Source organism: Saccopteryx bilineata, chromosome 1 (assembly GCF_036850765.1).
Source record: "Saccopteryx bilineata isolate mSacBil1 chromosome 1, mSacBil1_pri_phased_curated, whole genome shotgun sequence".
Classification (NCBI taxonomy): domain Eukaryota; kingdom Metazoa; phylum Chordata; class Mammalia; order Chiroptera; family Emballonuridae; genus Saccopteryx; species Saccopteryx bilineata.
The window spans coordinates 176,365,300-176,387,728 of NC_089490.1; the positions used below are offsets into that span (position 1 = coordinate 176,365,300).

General features: G+C 37.0%; 1 non-coding gene across 1 annotated transcript; it reads right to left on the bottom strand.

Annotated features, from left to right (window-relative positions):
* Positions 1-21,719: 21,719 nt before the first annotated feature.
* Positions 21,720-21,795, bottom strand: TRNAV-AAC (transfer RNA valine (anticodon AAC)). Its single transcript has one exon. It is a non-coding gene; the product is annotated as a tRNA-Val (tRNA).
* Positions 21,796-22,429: the final 634 nt, after the last annotated feature.

The window sequence follows — 22,429 nt, forward strand, 5'->3', positions numbered from 1 at the left end:
TTTTAAAATAGTACCTTAAATAAATGTCTGAGAAGTATAAAGTACATCTGCGTTGAGACAGGATTTTGTAGATTTACAAAATAAATTTTAGGAAAGTAATATCTGAACATGGCAAAAAAAATAAATAAAAAGTACACTACAAAACACTAAATTAAGTCCCTATAGTAGGGTTTAGAAAGAAAAGCAGCAGGTCTCTACCATATTGTAATGCTGGTGACCGAGGCCAGGCAGGTTCACATTGGATTATTGCAGATGGTAGAGAAACTGTGGAGCCAGAAAGTGTAGGGCCATACCTGTTTATTGGAGGCTCGCAGAGACAGGTGAGCAAGTAAACAAAAAAGGAAAAGAGTAATAAACAAAGAAAAATCTGCTTTTCACAATGGAGGGCAAGGGATCAGGAAAACCACCCTTCACGGTGGCAGCTGAGGGAGTCAGGGAACCGCACCTCACCCTGGCTGGAGAGAGACCTGGAAGAATCCCCCCAGAGGGAAAGCACCCTTAGCTTTGCATAGAGACACATGTGACTTTGCCACGTGCTCACACACTAATCATGCAAAGTGCTTGCAACCAGGAAACTAGCGAGCAAGCCTAATACAGCTGTTTTCCCTACATTCTAGCCCTTTGGTGTTGCTCGCCTCACAATCTACATGACAGGTATCTTCCTCCATGGTGCCTGTGTGAGGTGTGAGATACATCATGCAAACAGAAACAGTACAGCCTATAGCAACAGAATTACAAAAGCACAAGTTAAGGGCAAAATGAGATAATTGTCAGCGGCACCAAGAGAGGCAAATCTTTCCCTTCTGGCAAGAATACAGGCCAGAGTTTTGTCTGCACACAGCACAGTAGCTGGTACCAGAGGCCACCCTGGGTGGGCATACCAAACATTATTTGCCTGTACAACAGAATCTGCTGGTTCTATTTGTAACAAAATGGGAGAACTCATAGGCCATAAAGAAATTACAAAGGTGTCCTTCATAATGCTGCTCCCTGAGCACCTAAGGGATAATACACTTCTACCTTAGGTGGAACAGGTGCTGGTTTCCCAAGGTGTTAACTGGAGGTCCACCTCTGGCCTCCTACCTCATGGTGCCAACAAGGCCACCCACCATAGGTGGTGGCCTGTACAGTCCGAGGCCATGTCCAGTAAAGCCGTTGGCCTTTAAGGAGGGCTGTTGGGGCAGGCCAGAGTATGTTGCCCTGCCGTCCAAAGCCCGGCTTGAGTAAAGTGTCCTTGGTGCATATCTGCAACTGGATGAGAGAGCTGCCCAGCACAGGAGGGCCTCCACTGGAGCTGCCCCCCTTTGGAGGTCTCTCATTCAAATCTGGAGACTGTCCACAAGTGGCATGTCTATCCAGTAAGGGAGCTGATGCCCCCCTCCTGTCCCAGTCTCTACTTTAAGAGTCCTTATACCACTCAGTGATACCAGTGGCCTGTGGGTGGTGAGGAACATAGTACTTCTAGTCCATCCCAGGTCTTGAGCCCATTGCTTCACCATAGAACCAGTGGCATGGGTACCACTGTCACTTTCACCTGTACATAGCACTCAGGTGGTCCAGAGCCTATATGACTGCCCTCTGATCAGGGTTATGGGTGGGGTAAGCAGCAAGTAGACCTGTGGCAGTATCTACACAGGTGACTGCATACTGGTACCTGTCCGACTTTGGTAAGGGTCCTGTGATATCTATCTGCCACCATGTCAGTGGAGCACAACCTCTCTGGATCTGTCCAAGTGATGCCAGTTGTCTCTGAGGGTGCTTCTTAGAACACACTGCACATTGATTGCAAGTACCAATGCATAGGACACGAGCAAGTTCCATGCCTTAACCATAGCCCACATGGTTTTCTGTCCTGCATGGAGAAGACACCAGTGGAGCCACTGTGCTATGTCACCTGTGGGCACAGTCACCAATCATTGTACCCTTGCCAAGGTGTCTGCCTCATCAATCCCAGGATGGACCAGAGGGACTAGCCCTGTGTAATGAGAAACTGTCACCTGCTTCTGGTGTCCTGTTTCCCATAAGTCCTACCACATGGCCTGACCCCATAGGAGATGGTGCATTACCATCCACTGGTTAATGTGCCAAGTAGCAATCCAAAGGATCAGTCCATGATAGACAGCCCAGCTATTGGTACAAATCACCAGAGGTGAAGGTTCATTATGGGCAACTAGACATATGGCTCTTGATTCCCCCCATTGGCTACTTTGGCCTGTACCTGTGTCCATCCAAATAGTCTCAGTGGCTAGATGGAAGGTTATGGCTGTCCACTTGACAGGTTGGCCCCTGATAGAATCATCAGTATACCAGTCATCTCTGGGGATGGGCGTTTGCCCCTCCAGGTAGGGACTGTCTTCAGCTTCTGCCTCCTGAGCCCCAGCTACACCTGACTCTGAGGCCGCCTGTCTCCACCGACCCAGAGTCACTGCACAGATGCACATCCTTCAGCACCTGCTTCAGCTCCTGTGGCTGCCGGCTCTCAGCCCGAATCTGAGACTCTAGCTCTTGAACCCACAGTTTTCCTCTAACCACTGAAGCTGCCAATCTTCAGCTTCTAGGGCAAATTGCAGCTTGCAAACCTGTAATTCCTCCTCCAGAGACCATTCCAGTTCCAGGCGCTGTTGGTGCTCAGCCAGTGTCTTACACTGCAACTCTCGAGAGTGGTTGTCCTCCCTCTCCAGCGCTCACTCCTGTTCAAGCCATTGCTGGTTCTTAGCCTGTAGACTCCGACCTACAGTTCTCGAATCTGCAACTCTTTCTCCAGTGACCATTTCAGCTCATGTCCTTGTTGGCACTTGGTCTGCAGCTCACACTGGAGCTTTGATTTCTTCTTGCAGGGCTGTAAAAAACACCCAGACCACAGCCCCCAAAGGGACAGCCATGGGAAACCATATGCTGGAGAACAACATCCACTCCTCTACCCAACCCTTCAAGGGTGTTGGCAGCTCCATACTGATCTGACCCAAATACTGCCCACTATGCCAGATGTAAGGCTGGTGGTTGAGGCCAGGCAGGTTCTCACTGGATTTGGGCAGACGGTAGAGGAACTTTGGAGCTGGAAAGTGTCTGGCCATTTCCATTTATTGGAGGCTCACAAAGACAGGCGAGGGAATAAACAAAGGAAAACCTGCTTTTGCAGTTGAGGGCAAGGGATCAGGAAAACCACCCCTCACAGTGGCAGGACAGCGATCTGGGAGAATTGCTCTTGAGGAAAGCAGCCATAGCTTTTCACAGAGACACAGGCATGGCTTTTGCCACATGCTCACGCACTAATCATGCAAAGTGCTTGCAGCTGAGAAACCTGCAAGCCAGCCTAACACAGCTGTTTGCCCACACATATGTCACCCCAAACCAGGCTTTCTCTCGAGTCAGCAAAACTCTTCTCTAATTTTCCTTTGATTTCTTTTATATTACAAACAAAATAATTTCCGTATACTGCTAGATCTTGGATTTTTAGTTTTAAACATTTAATGACATATTATCAACTTTCAAATTCTATTATCAATAGTTTGCTTATTGACTTGTCATTGAAAAGTATGTTGATTTATATTATAACTGTTCTCTCATCCCTTTTTATCTCAATATAGCTAAATCAGTATTTTAATTCATCTACTACCTGTTAATTTAAATAACATACTTGATTTTTATTGTTTTGATTTTTAATTTTTTTCTTTTTATTAAATTTATTGGGGTGACATTGGTTAACAAGATTATATAGGTTTTTAGTGTACATTTCTATTATACATGAATATTCGCACTACATTGTATGTCCACCACACAAAAACAAATCATCTTCCATCACCATATATTTGACCCCCTCTATATGTTACTACTCCCCTACCTCCTTCCTTCTGGTAACCACCATATTGTGGTCTGTGTCTATGAGCTTGTGTTTGTTTTCTTGTTTGTTCATTTGTTGTTTTCAGTTTTCTATCCCACATATCAGTGAAATAATATGGTTCTTAACTTTGTCTGACTTACTTCACTTAGCATGATACCTCAAGGTCCATCCACACTATCACAAATGGCAGTACTGTATTGCATCTCTTCTTATGGTTAATTAGTATTCCATAACATTTATGTACCACATCTGTTTTATCCTACCATCTAGTGAAAGACACTTCGGTTGTTTCCAGGTCTTGGCCACCATGAATAATGCTGCAATGAACATAGGGGTGCATATATCTTTGCCAATAAATGTTTTCAGATTGTTTGGAGAGATATCTAGACGAGGGGCTGCTGGGTCATATGGTAACTCTATTCTTAATTTTTTGAGGAGCAAACATATTGTTTTCCATAGTGGCTGTACCAGTTTACATTCCTACCAGTAGTGATTAAGGGTTCCTTTTTCTCCCCAACCTCTCCAACACTCATTATTACTTGTCTTGTTGACAATGGCCATTTAACAGGTGTGAAGTGGTACCTCATTGTAGGGTTTTTTTTTCTTTTCAGGAGAAAAACATCTGAACATCAGGAACAGTTCTGATCGACGATGACCCAACAATAGTCACAGCTCATTCTGGGAGTAGAGGAATGCATTTTGCATGAGCAAGTCCATGTGGAGCATCAGCTGGACATTTATCAAAATTTATAAAGTTATGTAACCTGAATTTTCCAGAATACACAACAACCAGGATACAGTGGTAAAAATATAATACCAAATACCATTTTGTGAGCTATAGGTGTAATATAAACCACTTAGTTCCTTTTTTAAAAAAAAATGAACAAAAATATTTCTATTATAGTTTTATTTCAAACATTTTCAATTAGGTACAGCTTTATATATCTTTACTCACACGAGATAGCAAAAGATTGCCATCTTAAGTACCTTTACATAAAATATACTGCTTGGTTAAATGTTGCATTTTGCAGCATCCTTTGCCATCTATGAGTTCAGATAAGAGATAGAAACTGCACTGTGGCAAAATTCTGGGTGATGATCAAGATTGAATAGTTTCCACATTTGTTTTATAATATTGATATCTGGGGGGAAAAGCGAGGGCATAAAGAGGACCAAGACTATTCTTTTCGACGAAGCAGTCTAATTCCAGAGAAAAAAGTGAGGGCATAAAGAGGACCAAGACTATTCTTTTCGATGAAGCAGTCTAATTCCAGAGAATGGGCTTTCCACTTTGAATACATGAAGCATTAACAGGGAAGGTTTCAGACAGAAGAAATTAAATATACAGAGCATATCCTGCAAAGAAATAGAGAAAGCCGGAATAGATACCAGAGTCTGGGCATAAAACCCTGAACCTCGGCTACTGACTTTATTTTGTTTTATGTTTTTATCCTCTAATACTTTATTTATTAACTTATCATCCCAATAAACACTCATTAGATTTTAGCAAAGATGCTATTTTATCCTGATTTTAACTTGCTTCTAAATTCAGTAATATTTTGCTAATACTTTTTTCAATAAAAATGTTGTTAGGATTATGATTATTATGATTAATGGCTGTATTAATGTTTTTGCTATATTGATTAACTATAATTGCTAAATGATGCTGAAATAAACTCCTTATTCAAAACATTATTGAACTCTTTTCAGTGTATTCCTTTTTTTCCCCTCAAGTTTTATTGAGATATATTTGACAAATAACACTGGGTAAGTTTAAGGTGCATAATATATTGATTTGAAACATTTATATATTGCAAAATAATTACCATTATAATGTTAGCTAATACTTCTATGTGATCACATAATTACTATTTTTTTAGGTGTGGTAAGGACATTTAAGATTTACTGTGTTTTCTCAGCAACTTTCAAGTACATAATACAGTATTGATAACTGTAGTGGCTATACTATACTTAAATCTCCAGAACTTATTCATCTTATAACTAGAAGTTTGTACTTTTTAACCAATATCTCATTTCCTCTATCCACTGGTAATCACATCTTCTTTCTCAATACATCCATTGATGGACACTTAGTTTACTTAGGTGGTTGTCATATCTTAGCCATTGTGATTAATGATGCAATGAGTATGGAGGGCAGATATCTCTTCAAGATCTTGTTTCCATTTCCTTTGGAAATATAACCAGAAGTAGAATTGCTGCATTAGGTGGGCTATTGGGTTTTTCTAGTGCATAACTAAGGAAACACCAGTTCTTTCCCTGCAGAAATTGGGTACGGTGCACAATAACAATACGATAATGGAAAATAGGTCTGATTTAGCCCTATTGTATCATCTCAGGTTTTATGTTTGATGAAGGCAACAGCTGTACCATTAGATTTATCACAAGCCAGTGTTTAAGGCTTAGTTACAGCTCAGTGACATGGTAGAGCAACGAGAGCAGTATCTATATCTGTGCTTATGTTTGGGAAGGCACCAGACTCTATCAAATGGAATAGAGCTTAAATCCAAACACTGCTATTGACAAGGACTGATTTTCTCAAGTGTTGGGCTGTGGCTAGTTATTCATTGATTTATTTTCTTGTTTTTCTTAATTTTATAATTTTGCTTATAAAATCTTAATTTTATGCATTAGTTTTTCATGCTAACAAATATTAAATTTAAAAAATATTTATTTTTAACATCAAAAATTAAACATCAGTAACTTATTTGACCCTGTTCATAAGTCTACATCAAAATCTTTTTAGGCTTAAGTTTGTCTTTTGAGCAGTTACTGAATGGTGTACTCTGTCAGTCTTTAATATCTGAAATGACTTAATTTTATTATCTTGATTAACACTTTTTTATTCTGGAAATAAAATACTAGGTTTATAGTAATATAAACTTAGAAAGTTGATGATACTACACCATGTTTTTCTGGCCTTTATTGCTACTAATACAAATTTTGCTGTCAGTCTTATTGTTTTTTCTTTGCAGAAAAAACTCTCTCTCTGAAAGCTTTTCATTTTTCGCTTTCTCATTGATGCTAAAAATTTACCGTAACCTATTTACAGAAGCATTTTTTTTATTTATCCTGCTCTATGATTAATCAAACAATTTTATTTTATTCAATTCTGGAATAGCATCAGTCATTAATTTAAGCATTTTTCATGCCAGATTTATCAATATCTTCTCAATTTCTTCTTTGTTCCTTCTATCTTCCTCTCTGAAATTAAATAATATTTTGAACCCTGACAACGTAGCACTGACCTGTTTTTCATAGTGATGATAGTGTGCTTACTGCAAACTCTCTAGTTGGATGCTCTCATTTTTTCTCAATGTCTTCTGTGACCTTTCATCTCAGCTGGCTTGTGTTTCTGTTGTTCCTATATATTTTTTATAAATACATATGCTATTTTGAAACTATTTTCTTAAGAGTGCTAAGTAATTATTGTTTAGCATTGTCTCCTATCACTTTGAGAAAGTAATTCTTAAAACGTGCTTATTTTAAATTATTTTTATATGCTATATTTCCATATTTCTGTTATTGCAAAGGTTTTATAGGTAAATTTTTATTTTTATTTTGTTAGGTAATTATAAATCAAGAAATCTCTAACCTGTTCCTCTATTTTACCCAAAATTATGTGATTGAAGTTTACTTGGGCCTACTCCTTGTTTAGGAACATTCTGCATAGGACACTATAATGTAGTTATGATAGCCAGGACATGTAATTTTATATTTATTATTATTTTTAATGTTAAAGTTATAGTTGGTGTACAATATTATATCAGTTTTAGGTGTGCAGCACATGGTTAAACATTTATATGACTTAGGAAGTTATCACTTCAATCAATCACACATCTGACTCCATACATAGTTGTTACAATATTATTGACTATATTCCCTATATTGTACTTTACATTCCCATGACTATTCTGTAATGACCAGTTTGTACTTCTAAATCCCCTCACCTTTTTTACCTATCCCCCATCGTGCAATCATCTCCCATCTTGCAATCATCAAAATGTTCTCTGTATCTATGAGTCTGTTTCTGTTCTGCTTGTTCATTTGTTAGATTCCAAATATAAATGAAATGGCATTGTCTTTCTCTGACATTTCACTCAGGACAAATACTCTCTAGGTCCATCCATATTGCTGCACATGGCAATATTTCATTCATTTTATGGCTGAGTTCTATTCTATTGTATATGTGAACCACTTACTTTTCCACTCATCTACTGATGGGCATTTAGATTGCTTCCGTATCTTGGCTATTGTCAATAATGCTACAATAAATATGAATGTATATATCTTTTCAATTTAGTTATAATTTTGTATCCAGTGTCAGTAACCTTGTGGAGGTAGTAAGAAGCTAGCACTGTATGTCTTTCTGTTGTGGGTCCTGATTTCTGCACAATATTTACATTTTTTGACACCAGAGTAAAGCCATGTATAGATTACAGCTTCAGTAAATTTTGATAGCACCTTTTACATTCACTGCACAGTTTTATTTTGATTTCTGAATGCCTCTATTGATTGGGAATAACTGGCTACATTATGCAAAGTTTTATTAGCCACAGGTTTTGTTTTATTTTAGTTTGATGAGTCTGTATGTATCTTCTGTAAAACCCGTGTGGAAGTCTCTCCAAGAGCACTTGTCCCCATGACTTCTATGGACAAATCTTTTGACAGATTTCTGCATTGCATTTCTACTATGTCTGTAATACTAGTAGTTTTCCTACAGCCTTGTAATTCAGGCTGCAGATTACATTCAGTTGTGTTGTACAGAGGGTACAACCAGTGTATTGGTTCCAATATCATTAAAGTTCTACCCACAATTCCAGCATACATGCCTTACAATTTGGTGAGGTATAGATGACTTGCCAGGATTTATTTTTTTCAATTCTCAATATACTCTACCATTCTCTCTGGAAGGCAATTGTGTCTTGAATCCTGATGTCCTATTTCAATTTCCTCTGGATCCCACATATATAATACAATTTACTTCCAATTTCTGACGATGATTGGCATTATACCCTAATATTAATACTGATTTTCTTCTTCAAGGTAAGTAGCACTTCAAGACATCCTCATTTTATGATGATGAATGATATTGAAGTTTTATTAACTCTAGAATTACTCTTCACCATTTTACTAAAATAGATGACTTTGTGTTCCAAAGTTTTCCTCTCTTCACATTTTTTTTAGATTATTCAAGGAAGTGCACAATTCTTTGTTGTTTATCCAACCTTGTCCTTAATCAGTATATACTAACTACTAGAGGACTGGAATATATTTTCAGTTATAAAGTCTACATAATATTTGCCTTAAATTGCTAAATATTTTCATTTCTACTTACCATTCTAATCAAGCAATAAATTATTTAGCAACAAATTAATTACTTACCAAAATATGCATTACTCATTGATGCTATATATTCACTTGCCTTGTCTCAAATATAAAATAAAAGCATATTTTTATTTTATTACCATACTGATTTTATTTATTGCTTTGAGTTAATCATAAGAAAGTACAATTTCTACTCTGTTATTTTTATACATACTGAGCTCTTTAAGCCAAGTCCACAATTAAATAATTAGCCCCTGATAATATCCTTCTGTTTCTGTCGCACATACATACACATCACACACTCACGACCCACACCAGTAAATCTCAGTTGCCTTAATCACTAAACTGCCAAGAGAAAATTCTGAGTCCAGCTGCCACCATAACTTTTACTGTTGCCATATCTAGCATTTTAGATCTAGATCACTCCATCTCTGTAGCAAGATTTTTGCTAGCTCTAAGGGTACTAAATTTGACCTAATAGTAAAGAGCTGTTGACTTCCTAAGGTAAATTTGTTTCTCTAAAGTGAGTTCCCTTCTTCTGGTTACGTCTAACCATATGAGTCACCTAGTGGGGAAAACTGCCTGGAAGCAAGTGTTAGAACTTTTTAGCGGTATTGTTTTTTTTCACCCACTCACGGTTGTCATTTTTTCCAAACCGCTTATGTATCTCTGAAATGCTGGATTGGGCTTATTTTTAACATCAACATTTTTCTCCAGTTTATGTGAGATTAAAAAAAAAAAAGATGTGCTAGATCAGATTCATTTCATTTTATTGATAAATTAACATTTTTATCTATTTCTGTACAAAAGCTTAGTAGAGAACATCTTCTGAATGTAAGAACTAAATTTTGTTATCTCAAGAAATGACAAAGTTTCTGGACTGCTGTCAAGCTGCTAAAGTACTTGCTCCTTGCTCTCTCAACCTTCTTCCCCAATACCTTATCATCAGGGATCCCATCTTTCACACAAAGTGCGGCATTTCCTGCTCCCTGAGCAGTGCCGGCACACAAGCGATACTCAGTAGTGCTAGCTGAATACATATTTGTCAATTCAGTGAATGTATAGTGAGGTATCAGGTTGTCAGCCCTCCTACCTTCCATTCAATTATTAATTCAAATGGATACATGAGAAACAGAGTGATGAGTGAGAAAATATAAATATACCTCTGAGATCGTTTAAAGCTTCAGTTTCAGTAAAATATTGTCAAGTGCTATTTTGTTCCTCTTGGTCTTTTCAACCAGTTTCATAAAGCCATCAAGGGAGAAATCTCAGGAAGTTTTTAAACCTGTTATTATACCATTATTTTTTCAAGAAACTCTCATTTTTTTCCCCCTGAAACTATCGTTGTCTACTTTGGCTTCACTCATACAGAGGCAGATTAAGGTCGGTTGAGGTCCCGGGCAGAGAAGAAAATATTAGGCCCCTTAAAAAAAAGAGAGAGACAGGGAAAATAAAAATACATGCTAACCATATTTTTAAATAAATAAAAAATATTATGTACTATTAATGTTCAAGTTGCACATATAAAACCAAATTTGGTGTCATTAGAAAGAAAGTATAAAGTTGGGGTTTTGCGGGGCCCTTCAGAAGTCGGAACCCAGGGCGCATGCCCGATGTGCTTGCCATTAAATCCGCCTCTACTCTCGTACCATATATTCTACATTTTCTTCTTACCATTTCAGACTTTTTCTTCTCAAGAGTGTGTGATTTTCTTCAGGGCACCATTTTTAGTCTTTCTTCTCTTTGTACATGACCTCTGGATAACCACCAGCTAAACACATAAGTGGATATTCTTTTACCACCTCAAACATATCTCAAATAAATTCATCCTATTTTTCCCAAATATTTTTCATGTTCCTTATTTTTGTAAAGGAAGCTGACTGAAACTTTCAGTTTTTAGTTTACACATTTCACTGTTTTCTGTACATAATAGCTGACAAGACTATCAACTAGATATCAGACACTTAATGTATTGTCATAAAGACTGATGGCTTAATGTGACTAACGCTGACTTTTATTATTTGACATTATTTATCTCAAATAATTTACAGAATCTAATCAATTTCATCAAATTCATCTCTTTTCTATTGAAACCCAGAGCTCATTGTTAATCCCTCCTTGGAAGGTTCAGAGGATTCACAGGGTAAATTTAGAGTAATTATCCCAGTCACAAATTGCTTAGTGTGCATTTAGAAGTAAACATTATTCAAATAAGCTTTGCTTAACGTGGAGAAATACAGCGAAAAAACAAACAAACAAAAACCAAACAAACACCTTTATAATCTATAATATTATTCTAAATAATATATATTTCCTCAGTTGCCATCTATAAATTCTATGAGATGATAAGTTTAAAGTATCAAAAATGTCAGATAAGATAATTGCTATATCAGTTAATCAATAACACTTGCCTATACGTATTGAAAAAAAGGACAGAAAAATTATTTTTTTTAAAATTTATAATTAGAAGAAAATTAATAGAAATTTTGTGTTAAACAATATTAGGATGCTCTTAACAATTTTGAATCACTTCACATCTTTCCTTCAGTTATAACTTAAAAAGGATAATTTCCCCCAACTCTATAGAGTCTTATGTTTACTAAAGACAATCAGAGAAGTATTAAAAACAAAATAGAGTTCAGGAGATGTGATACATGGAAATTTCATACAACCTGTTATAAATACCAAGTCCATGTTTATAATATTTTTTTAAACTCTTTAGATAGAGTCTAAAGCAGAAATTCTTTGACATCAACCTTGAGTAATCAGAACCAAAACCAATGACTGATATGAGGCGTTTTTATAATTTAATTCTTATTACGTATTTTTGTTCTATATGTTTATAAACAACTTCAGCTACAATTCAACATCAAGGAGATGTATAAAAAAATTTATAAAAGTACAGACTGTTTGATGATGCATATTTATTTACACAATTTTACCTTTTCTCAGTATAACATGTGCTAATATAATCCAAATGTAAGAACATTTCATTTGTTGCCATTTCAAAAATTTTCTTTTAGAAAGTATTCTTGGCCCTGGCCGGTTGGCTCAGCGGTAGAGCGTCCGCCTGGTGTGCAGGAGTCCCGGGTTCGATTCCCGGCCAGGATACACAGAAAAGCGCCCATCTGCTTCTCCACCCCTCCCCCCTCCTTCCTCTCTGTCTCTCTCTTCCCCTCCCGCAGCCGAGGCTCCATTGGAGCAAAGATGGCCCGGGTGCTGGGAATGGCTCTGGCCTCTGCCTCAGGAGCTAGAATGGCTCTGGATGCAACAGAGAGAAGCCCCAGAGGGGCAGAACATCGCCCCCTGGTGGGCATGCTGGGTGGATCCCGGTCGGGCGCATGCGGAAGTCTGTCTGACTGCCTCCCCATTTCCAGCTTCGGAAAAATGGGGAAAAAAAAAAAAGTATTCTTTATGATCACTTTCTTTTGCATATGATGAGTTCTTAAGATTACCAGGCCATGTATAGGAATTGCATGAGAGCAACTTAACAAGAAATGTCATATTCATGGAACAAATATTTTTTTGACATTATTTTAATCTCAAAATTCTTTGTCATAAGAAAACACATCTCAGGCTATTGTCAAGTATTAGACTAGTGCAGCTTATGAACCTTTCAATCTCATTTTTTTAATGAGAGGAAAATAGCAGAGACTCATTAATTCTATACTACATTTCAATTTCCTACGGAGTCAGTCTAGTTCTAGAAAAAAAAGTACTTAATTACTGTGAGATATTATTAAGTTAGAATTTGCTAATACATTAGCCACTGTATGAACATTAAAAAAAGTTCTTCAGAAAACTACATCAATTAGAAAGACCTCTAAATGACCCTTAAGAGAATATAAAGCTGTTCAATAAATAACATTCTTTGATAAATTCAGCACTTCCCATTTCTTTCATTATTTGGCTGTAAATTACATACAAAAATTATTTACCCAAATATATCAATTGATTACTTATATTTATAGATTCTCTTTTCCCTTTTATTTTGGAAGTATTCATAATGCAGCAAAATTTTGGAGATTATTAAACATAATGGAAGGACCTAATATGGACAGATTAAAAAAAGAGTTCCAAAAAGAGAGAGAGAGTATCAGATTACTCTATATAAAATGAGAAAAATGTCTTTTATTCATAGTATCTCAAATAACTTATTAAGAAAAGAATTGACTTCCACAACTCTGTATGATTTTAGTTTTTAATGTTGAATACATTTATTTTTACATTAATTATGTTTCTTTCCTACCTGATGAGTTATTGTGTGTTCACCCTGTAAAAATTCTCTGCAGCTTCAGTTCTTGCCTCTTTCCTCCAGGTGCAGTAATTAGGAGAAACCCTGGGTTCCGATCCGGACACACTGTAAGCATCTCTTCATATGTGCGCATGTAGTTTTTTGCTGAGAAAGTACCATTACCTTCACAAAGTCAGTTATACAAACTGACTCTTCTAAAAATACTCAAATACCTCCTAATTCATGACTCCTTCTCTTATGTTTGGCTCTACCTGATAAAATATTTCATTTCTCATCCCCTAAAGCAGTGGTTCTCAAAGTGTGTGCCAGAGCACACTGGTGTGCCCTAGAAGATTTCCAGGTGCGCCCTATGGTATTCTAGAGAAATATGTGCCTATTGGGGACCCAAAAACCAACAGGGTTTTTGGAGTTTAGATTTTTGGGGGACAGAGGTGTGGGGAATTGGCTGTAAGCTGACAGTCTGCTCAACCCCCCACCTTACTTGCCTGATTAGGTTGCAAAAGGCTATTAAGCTGTGGTGCTGGATTGTTTACACTACCCCCTATGTTCCCTGGAAAGACTGGAGGCAATTTTCTTCTATCCTTTGGTGTAAAGTTAAGATGATATGTATGGTGGGGGTTTTCTGCACTTGGTAGAATTCTTGGATTGCCTTGGAAACATGATCAAAGATCTCAATGATTTATAATGGCCCACTTTGCCCTATAAATAAAACAAGATGTGGTTTTTGGGCACACTTTTTTCTTGCCAGCAGCAATTACAGGGCCCTCCTGACCCCATATTTTCTTAGTTCTGTGTATTTTCTTAATTCTGCATTGTTCCCACTTGGGACCTGGAATTACTAGCTGTGCTGGTTTGCAGCATGTGCCCAGATATAACATAAATATAGTTACTCTATTATACCATTTCATTATGGAAATAGCATTCTTTTTTGTTAACACATCATTATTATATTTATTACTAACACATCATTATATTATTTTTAGATAAATATACCCAAATAAAATTGCTAGATTTTTCAAAAAGAAGTGTGATATTGAAGAATCCAATTCTGGAAGTGAGCAAAAGTTAAGTGTAAATAAAATAGTACTTGAAGGCTGATGGGCAGAATTTAATTTATAGCATTTTCCATCACTTAACACTGAACAATACGACTGGATTAGAAACCCATTCATGGAAGCTTCAAGTTATTTTGGTTTAACATTAACAGAAGAAGAAGAACTGGCAGCTATATCCACTGATCGTGGATTGATGATTAAACATAAGGAATTGTCTCTTGAAGCCTTTTGGATTTCTATAAAAGAAGAATATGTGACAATATCTAAAAAAGCTTTGAACATTTTACTACAATTTTCAATATCCTATTTATGTGAATTAGGATTTTCTACCCTCAACACAATTAAGAGTAAAAAGAGAGGAATTCTTCAATGTATTGAGGAGGAAATGAGAGTTTGCCTTTCAAATATATGCCTAAACATTGAAGAAATCACTAGGACACATTAGGGTCATGTTTCTCACATGTTTCACATTAGGCTCATAAACACAAGAATCAAAAAAACTTAACACATTTGTGCCGGGACCTGCAAAATTTACTAAATCTTACTAAGAATGTATCTATATATATAAAAAGATAACTATTTTGTCATTTTTAAAATTTTTAACCCCTCTTTTTTTATGAATTCTAAAAAGCATAACTCAAAAAATGTAACATAAAAATGTTTTCTAATGTCAGAATAAATTTAATTTTGACATATTTATTTTGTTTAATTACCATAAAAGCCCGCTTAAACTTTATATTTTTTTCATCCTTTTTTTATTTTTTATTTTTTTTAATTTTTTACAGGGACAGAGATTCAGAGAGAGGGATAGATAGGGACAGACAGACAGGAATGGAGAGAAATGAAAAGCATCAATCATCAGTTTTTTGTTGTGATACCTTAGTTGTTCATTGATTGCTTTCTCATATGTGCCGTGACTATAGGGCTACAGCAGACTGAGTAACCCCTTGCTTGAGCCAGCGACCTTGGGTTCAAGATGGTGAGCTTTTTGCTCAAACCAGATGAGCCCACACTTAAGCTGGCGATGTCGGGGTCTCAAACCTGGGTCCTCCATATCCCAGTCCGATGCTCTATCCACTGCGCCACTGCCCAGTCAGGCTATATTTTTTTCTTTAATATTTGACTTATTATAACATATTTCTCAGAAATGTGTATATAGTACACTTACAATTATTTGTAGGATTTTAAGTGCACCCCAACTTCAAAAAGTTTGAGAACCACTGCCCTAATACCTAAGTGCCTTTCATAACCATATTATAATTTAGCTTCACTTGTATTTAATTTATTATACATTTGTCTTTCTTACCCTGATATAATAGTAATTGTCTTTTATTCAACTTGTAACTATACTGCCCTGTTTACTGTCTCACATAAATGTTGCTGGACTAAAAAAAAGGATGTCAGAGGGACCTATTTAGTTCTTTAATGGTGGATAGAAAACAATCCTTCTTAAATTACCAAGTGATAAGGATCATTGGGCTGGCTCTCTTACAGCATATGCTTCTGCCTGAGTGTCCCTGCTACTTCCTCCCACCAGGCATCAGGAAAGGGACAGGACACCACATGACAGAGGGCTTTGCTCCCTAAGCTTTCTTTTCTTTCCCACATATAATTTGCTCCCTGGAATGAATGATCTCTCATATGTCCTCATCCTTTGAGAGTTTGATTGAAGTACTCCCCACTTTGGCAATCATATCACTTGTGAAACTTATAAAAATGACTCATCTAGCAACAATATAGTGCCACACTTGACTTGTAGTTGACATTGTGAAGCAAAATTACCATTGCCTTGTCTGCATCTGCCAACCCGGGCGATGACACACTGTAGTCCTCTAGTTCCTTTGAAAAATGTCATGTTGATCTTCATAATACTGCCTCCTAATTTTATGTAGTCAGTGCTTGTTTTTTTTCAATAAAGATTATGTTAACAATCTACAAACTTTTGAAAACAGATGTTGGCAGCGATCTTGGAAAGTTCTTTCTTTTTTGTCTTTGTAAAGTATGGATTGTTTCATTTCTAATCAAATAATCCCTTCTCTTGTAGTTGGAAACAATTGCCAGTGTTTTCTAATTCCATCAAATTCCAGGAACAATCATCATACTTCAGTTATGGTCTTAATTATCATTCACTACACACATAGAGTCAATCATTAAATATTACTAGACCAAAATGGAATATCACAAGTGACTGGTGTGATTCCCCTAATGCAGCAGTGTGATTAACTTAAATATTGTTTATGCAGTCTAACCCAGTCAGAAGGACATATAAACACTTCTCATATTTACTCATACTATTTCTTCTGCCCTAGATCTTTGACTGTCTTTGTGTTAATTAAATTTTATGGGAGAAAATTGTGAGTTATGACGATGATGACAATGATGACAATCATGATGATGATGATAAGAACTCAGAGGGAAAAAAGGAGAATGAAGAACTAACATCACATAAGTCTTGGCCTTTTTACAAAGTAATTTCAAGTAATTTCACATACAGCTTCCTTAACCTTACAGTTCAAGAGGTGTTATTCTTCTCAGTTCTCAATTAAAATAACATCATTTCAGAAATTTGTGACACCATTCAGAGCCTAAAGTGCTAGATGCAAAAGTAAAATCAAAGTGAGTGTTACTGTTGTTTGTGAGCTTTTTTTCTCCAAAGCCCATGGTTCTTCTAACTTCAGAGTCAAACAATAAATGAGTCACACTGTTTTGAATGTACTTATTTCCAGCTCTATCTTTTTTTTTAAGTTATAAATTTTATTTGGAAAATTAACTTTAACACAGTGACATTGATCAAGGTAAACATTTCAACAGCATTTGAACTGTTGATTATACTGTATACCCATCACCCAATATCAAATCATTTTCCTTCACCTCACATTTGTCCCTCTTTACACCCTTCCAACCTCCCCTTCCTCCATATCCCTCCTCTACTTCCTCCTCCCCTTGGTAACCACTTCACTTTTATCTATGTCCATAAGTCTCAGTTTTATATCCCACCTATGTGTGAAGTCATACATTTCTTAGCTTTTCTGATTTACTTATTTCACTCAATACAATGTTCTCAAGGTCCATCCATGTTGTCATAACTGTCACTATGTCATCATTTCTTATGGCTGAGTAATATTCTATTGTACATATGTACCACATCGTCTTTATCCAATCTTCTATCGAGGGACACTTTGGTTGTTTCCATGTCTTGGCCACTGTGAACAGTGCAATGAACTGGGGTGCATGTATCCTTACATACCAATGTTTTCAAGTTTTGGGGGTAGATATCCAGTAAAGAGATTGCTGGGTCATATGGTAATTGTATTCTTAAGTTTTTGAGGAACCACCATACTTTCTTCCATAATTGTTGTACTAATTTGCATTCCCACCAGCAGTGAATGAGGGTTATTTTTTCTCCACAGCCTCTACAACACTTGTTGTTACCTGTCTTGTTGACAATAGCTAATCTAACAGGTGTGAGGTGGTATCTCATTGTAGTTTTGATTTGCATTTTGCAATTAGCTAATGAAGATGAGCATCTCTTCATATATCTGTTGGCCATTTTATGTCCTCTTGGGAGAAGTGTCTGTTCAGGTCCTCTCCCCATTTTTTAATTGAATTGTTTGCTTGTTTGTTGCTTTGTGTGTTCTTTATATATTTTGGATATTAACACCTTTTCTGAGCTGTTAATTGCAAATATCATATTCCATTTAGTTGGCTGGCTATTTGTTTTGTTGTCAGTTTCCTGTGCTGTGCAGAAGCTTTTCTAGTAGATGTCTTAAATATTTTGATGCTTCCTAGTTCGGTATATATATATTAAGAAATGTTATGTCTTCTTGATGCAATGTCTCCTTTATCATTATGAAATATCCATCTTTGTCTCTGGTTACCTTTGTTATCTTGAAATCAGCATTGCCAGATATGAGTATGGCTGCACCTGCTTTTCTTTGGATATTATTTGCTTGGAGAATCATTTTCTAGCCTTTCACTCTGAATCTACTTTTGTCCTTGTAGCTTAGATGTGTCTCTTGAAGGCAGCATAAGGTTGGGTTTTCCTTTTTGATCCAATCTGTTACTCCATGCCTCTTTATTGGTGAGTTCAATCCATTTACATTTAGGGTAATGACACTTGAGAATTTCCTATAGCCATTTTCTGTTTTGTTTTCTGGTAGCTCTGTGTCTCGTTTGGTTCTTCTCTTTTTTTATTCTGCTAGTTGTTTTTGTTTGGTGGGATTCCATACTTCTTTCTCCTGTTTCTTCTTCTTTTAAGCTGTGTGTTTTAGTGGTGGCTTTTTTGTTGGTGGTTACTATTAGGTTATTAAGAGAAAAATGTTCATATGTACAAGAGTCCTTTGTCTTATGAGTGCTTCTGCACTCCATTCTCCTTTGCTCCTGCAGATCTTTATCGTCTCTCCTTTTATGTTATTGGTGTCACAGATTATCCTGTTTTTATTGTGACCTTTTTGGAGCTTATACTTGTAGTTTTGATTTGTTTTGTTCTTTGTATCAGGTCAAATAACCCCCTTGAGTATTTCCTTCTTATAGTGGGGGTTTTCTGATGATACATTCCTCAGCTTCTGTATGTCTGGAAAAGTTTTTATTTTCCCTTTATATTTGAAGGATAACTTCGATGGATATAGTATTCTTGGCTGGTAATTCCTCTCTTTCAGTACTTTAAATGTTTGAGTCCACTCTCGTCTGGCTTGCAGAATTTCTGCTGAGCAGTCTGATGATAAGATAATGGGCTTTTGTTTATATGTTATGTTCTTCTTTTCCCTAGCTGCCTCGAGAATTCTTTCTTTGTCATTGATTCTTGACTATTTTAGTACAATGCGCCTTGGAGTAGGTCTATTTGGGTTGCAGTAACTTGGCATTCTGTTTGCTTCTTGGATTTGAGGCTCTAACTCTTTCCATAGGTTTGGGAAATCTTCATCAATTATTTGATTGAATAGGCTCTGCATTCCCTTCTCCCTCTCTTCTTCTGATATACCCATCATTCTTATATTGCTCTTTCTGGTGGAGTCAGAAAATCCATGTAAAGCTCTCAGTTTTTTTTTTAATTCACAAGTCTCTCTTCTCTTCTTTCTGTAGCACCTCTAGTTGCCTCTCTCCAATGTCACTGATTCTTTCCTCTATCTGGTTTTTTCTAATAGCTAAACTTGCTACTTTAGTCTTTAATTCATTTATTGAGTTCTTTATCTCTGTTTTTAAAGTTTCAGTCTCCTTGGTGAGGTATTTATTTTGTTCATTAATTTGTTTTCTGAGCTCATTAAGTTGCTTATTGGAGTATTCTTGCATCTCATTGAGTATTTTCAGAACTTTAATTTGAATTATCTATTATTTAACTCCAAGTTTTCCATGTGATTGGGATTTTTTGGGGGGAGATTTTTAATTTTCTTTCTGAATTATGTCTCTGTCTTGTGTAGCCATGGTATTCTATTTCTTCATCCTTGATGGCATTTGAGAGTGGTATTGTCAAGAACCCTAACAAAAAAAAATTAAAAGAATGAAAAATGAAAATAAAATATACAGTAAAAAGTATAAAAATTTAAAAAGTTATGACAAGGAAGAAAAACCACAGAAAAAAAGATCAAAAGCAAACAAAAAAAATAAAAAACAAAACACCCACAAAAATAAGAATAAAAATTTTAAAAATGAAATTAAAAATAGAAAAAAAATAAGGAAAAAAGGGGAAAAAGCAAAAAATAAATTTTAGTTTTGAGAGGTTTCTTCCAGTAGGTATCACTGCATTACAACTTTTAGCTCTGTGAAGTTCCTCAGTGTCCTCCACTAAGATGTTTTGCTGTCACAATAATGTAGGCAGGGCTGCAGTTGTGTTAGTGGAAGGAGCATGCTGTGAGGACTTCACAGCTTCAGCCTTATGTCTTTGGCTTTATGGCTTCTAATTTCTGACTTTACAGCTCTAGCAATGGTGATCTCAGGCTTCTGGGTGCTCCTTCTCATGTCTTAACAGACTTGGGGACCCAACATGGAGCACTTCTGTTCTTCAGGAGACAGAGTGGTTCTGGAGAGCTAGTGGTGGGTTTTGTCTCTGCCCCACCATGGTATCAAGGTGGGTATCTCACCTTGATACCATGAGGTGAGAGAGGTGAGATCTGGGAGGCTGGGTGGCCACACTACAGTTTTCTCTGTCTCTGCCAAGTGTGAGCTTCAAGCTGACGATCAGAACACTGGCCGTGACCCTATACTCAGGCTACTTTGGTTTATTTCTCCCTCTGCCTCTCTATATCACTGCTCCTCCTGGCAGAAGGAGACCCAGTCACTCAGAGTTTCCCACTCTGTACCCCTCAGACAAAATCCAGAGAGCCTGAACTTCCCTCTTCTCCATAGTCCAGCAGAGGAAAAAAAAAAAAAATTCAGCCACTTCAGGGTTGTCTGCTTTCCTCTCCAAAGGCTACTGTGAATGTCCCCCTTTTCACTCTGTCCCACCTTTAGTCCATTCAGTGCATGGATTTTTCAGGCATACCTGCTAGCCCACCTGAGGTTCCTTTGCTGCATTAGAGCTGCTCAACTTTTTAAAATATCAAGGGGAGAGATCAGGAGTATCTCTCATACTGCCATTACACTGACATCATCTCCTCAATGCAGTTCTAAGTTTTCTCAGCATGTGGAAAAGTAGAACCAGGCCTAGAACCTGACACCTTGGAAAAAACTACCCAGTGCTCTGAAGACTAGAGAAGTCAGCACTACTCTCCTTTGCCATTGGTATGTAAACTAAGTAGTCATGAGTCTATATTATTACTTCTTATAATCAAGTATGACTATTGGCCATATACAAACATGTTATATGGGCTTTAGTTTTCCTTTGACCTTTGTAACCTCAGTATTTCTTGTTCTTCACTGACATCCATGAATTGATCTTTCAAATGGTTTCCCAGTTATTGAATTCTCATCTACCCCACCTCAGAAGTACTGGCAGAAAAAGTGTCTTTTTTTATTCAGTGAGAGGAGGGGAAGCAGAGAGACAGACTCCCGCATGTGCCCTGACTGGGATTCACCCAGCAAGCCCACCAGGGGCGATGCTCTGACCATCTTCTAGGGCATTGCTCCATTGCTCAGCAACTGAGTTCTTCTTAGTGGCTGAGGCAGAGGCCATGGAGCCAGCCTCAGCACCCAGGGCCAACTTGTTCCAGTTGAGCCATGGCTTCAGGAGGGAGAGAGAGAGAGAGAAGCAAGAGAAGGAGGGATGGAGAAGCAGATGGGCACTTCTGTGTGCCCTGACTGGGAATCAAACCCAGGACATTGACATGTTGGGCCGACACTCTACCACTGAGCCAATTGACCAGGGCCCAAGAAAAGTTTTATATGAGTATTTTCATTAAGGTGTAAAATGATTGACAAACCTTGATAAGTGAAAATATGTCCATCAAATGGAGGATATAAAACTATCTCATTATAGATGTTATTTATAAAGATGTCAACCTAGTATGGCTATAAGGTTATTTCAACATATCAAGAACTACATTCAACAGTCTCATTTTCTTATAGTCACATTCATTTGTATTTAGGTATGTTAGCCTAACTCACTAACAGTAGATACAAAACACTACTTTTTCTCATTTGTTAATTCTTTCAGTTAAAACAAAGACAGAAAAAGAAGAAAACTATACTGAGTACTGATGTGTACCAAAAATTTTTCTAATTGCAGCACATAAAACAAGTAGGGTGCCTACCTTTGATAACTTTGTACTGAGTCGAGAGAAAAAAGTGAAACCAATAATTACCAAGCAATTATAAGTGTGACAAGTGTTGCAAAGGAAAAGAATAGCAGAATAGTTTCTATGAAGGTGTCAAGAAAGGATAGGAAGAGCTACAAGGAAGTTCAAGAACTCCATAGTAAATGGCATTCAAACTAATAAAGTGAGACTATAAAGAGCAGAGGAGTTAGCCAACTGGAGGAGGGGAGCACAAAAGCACTGAAGA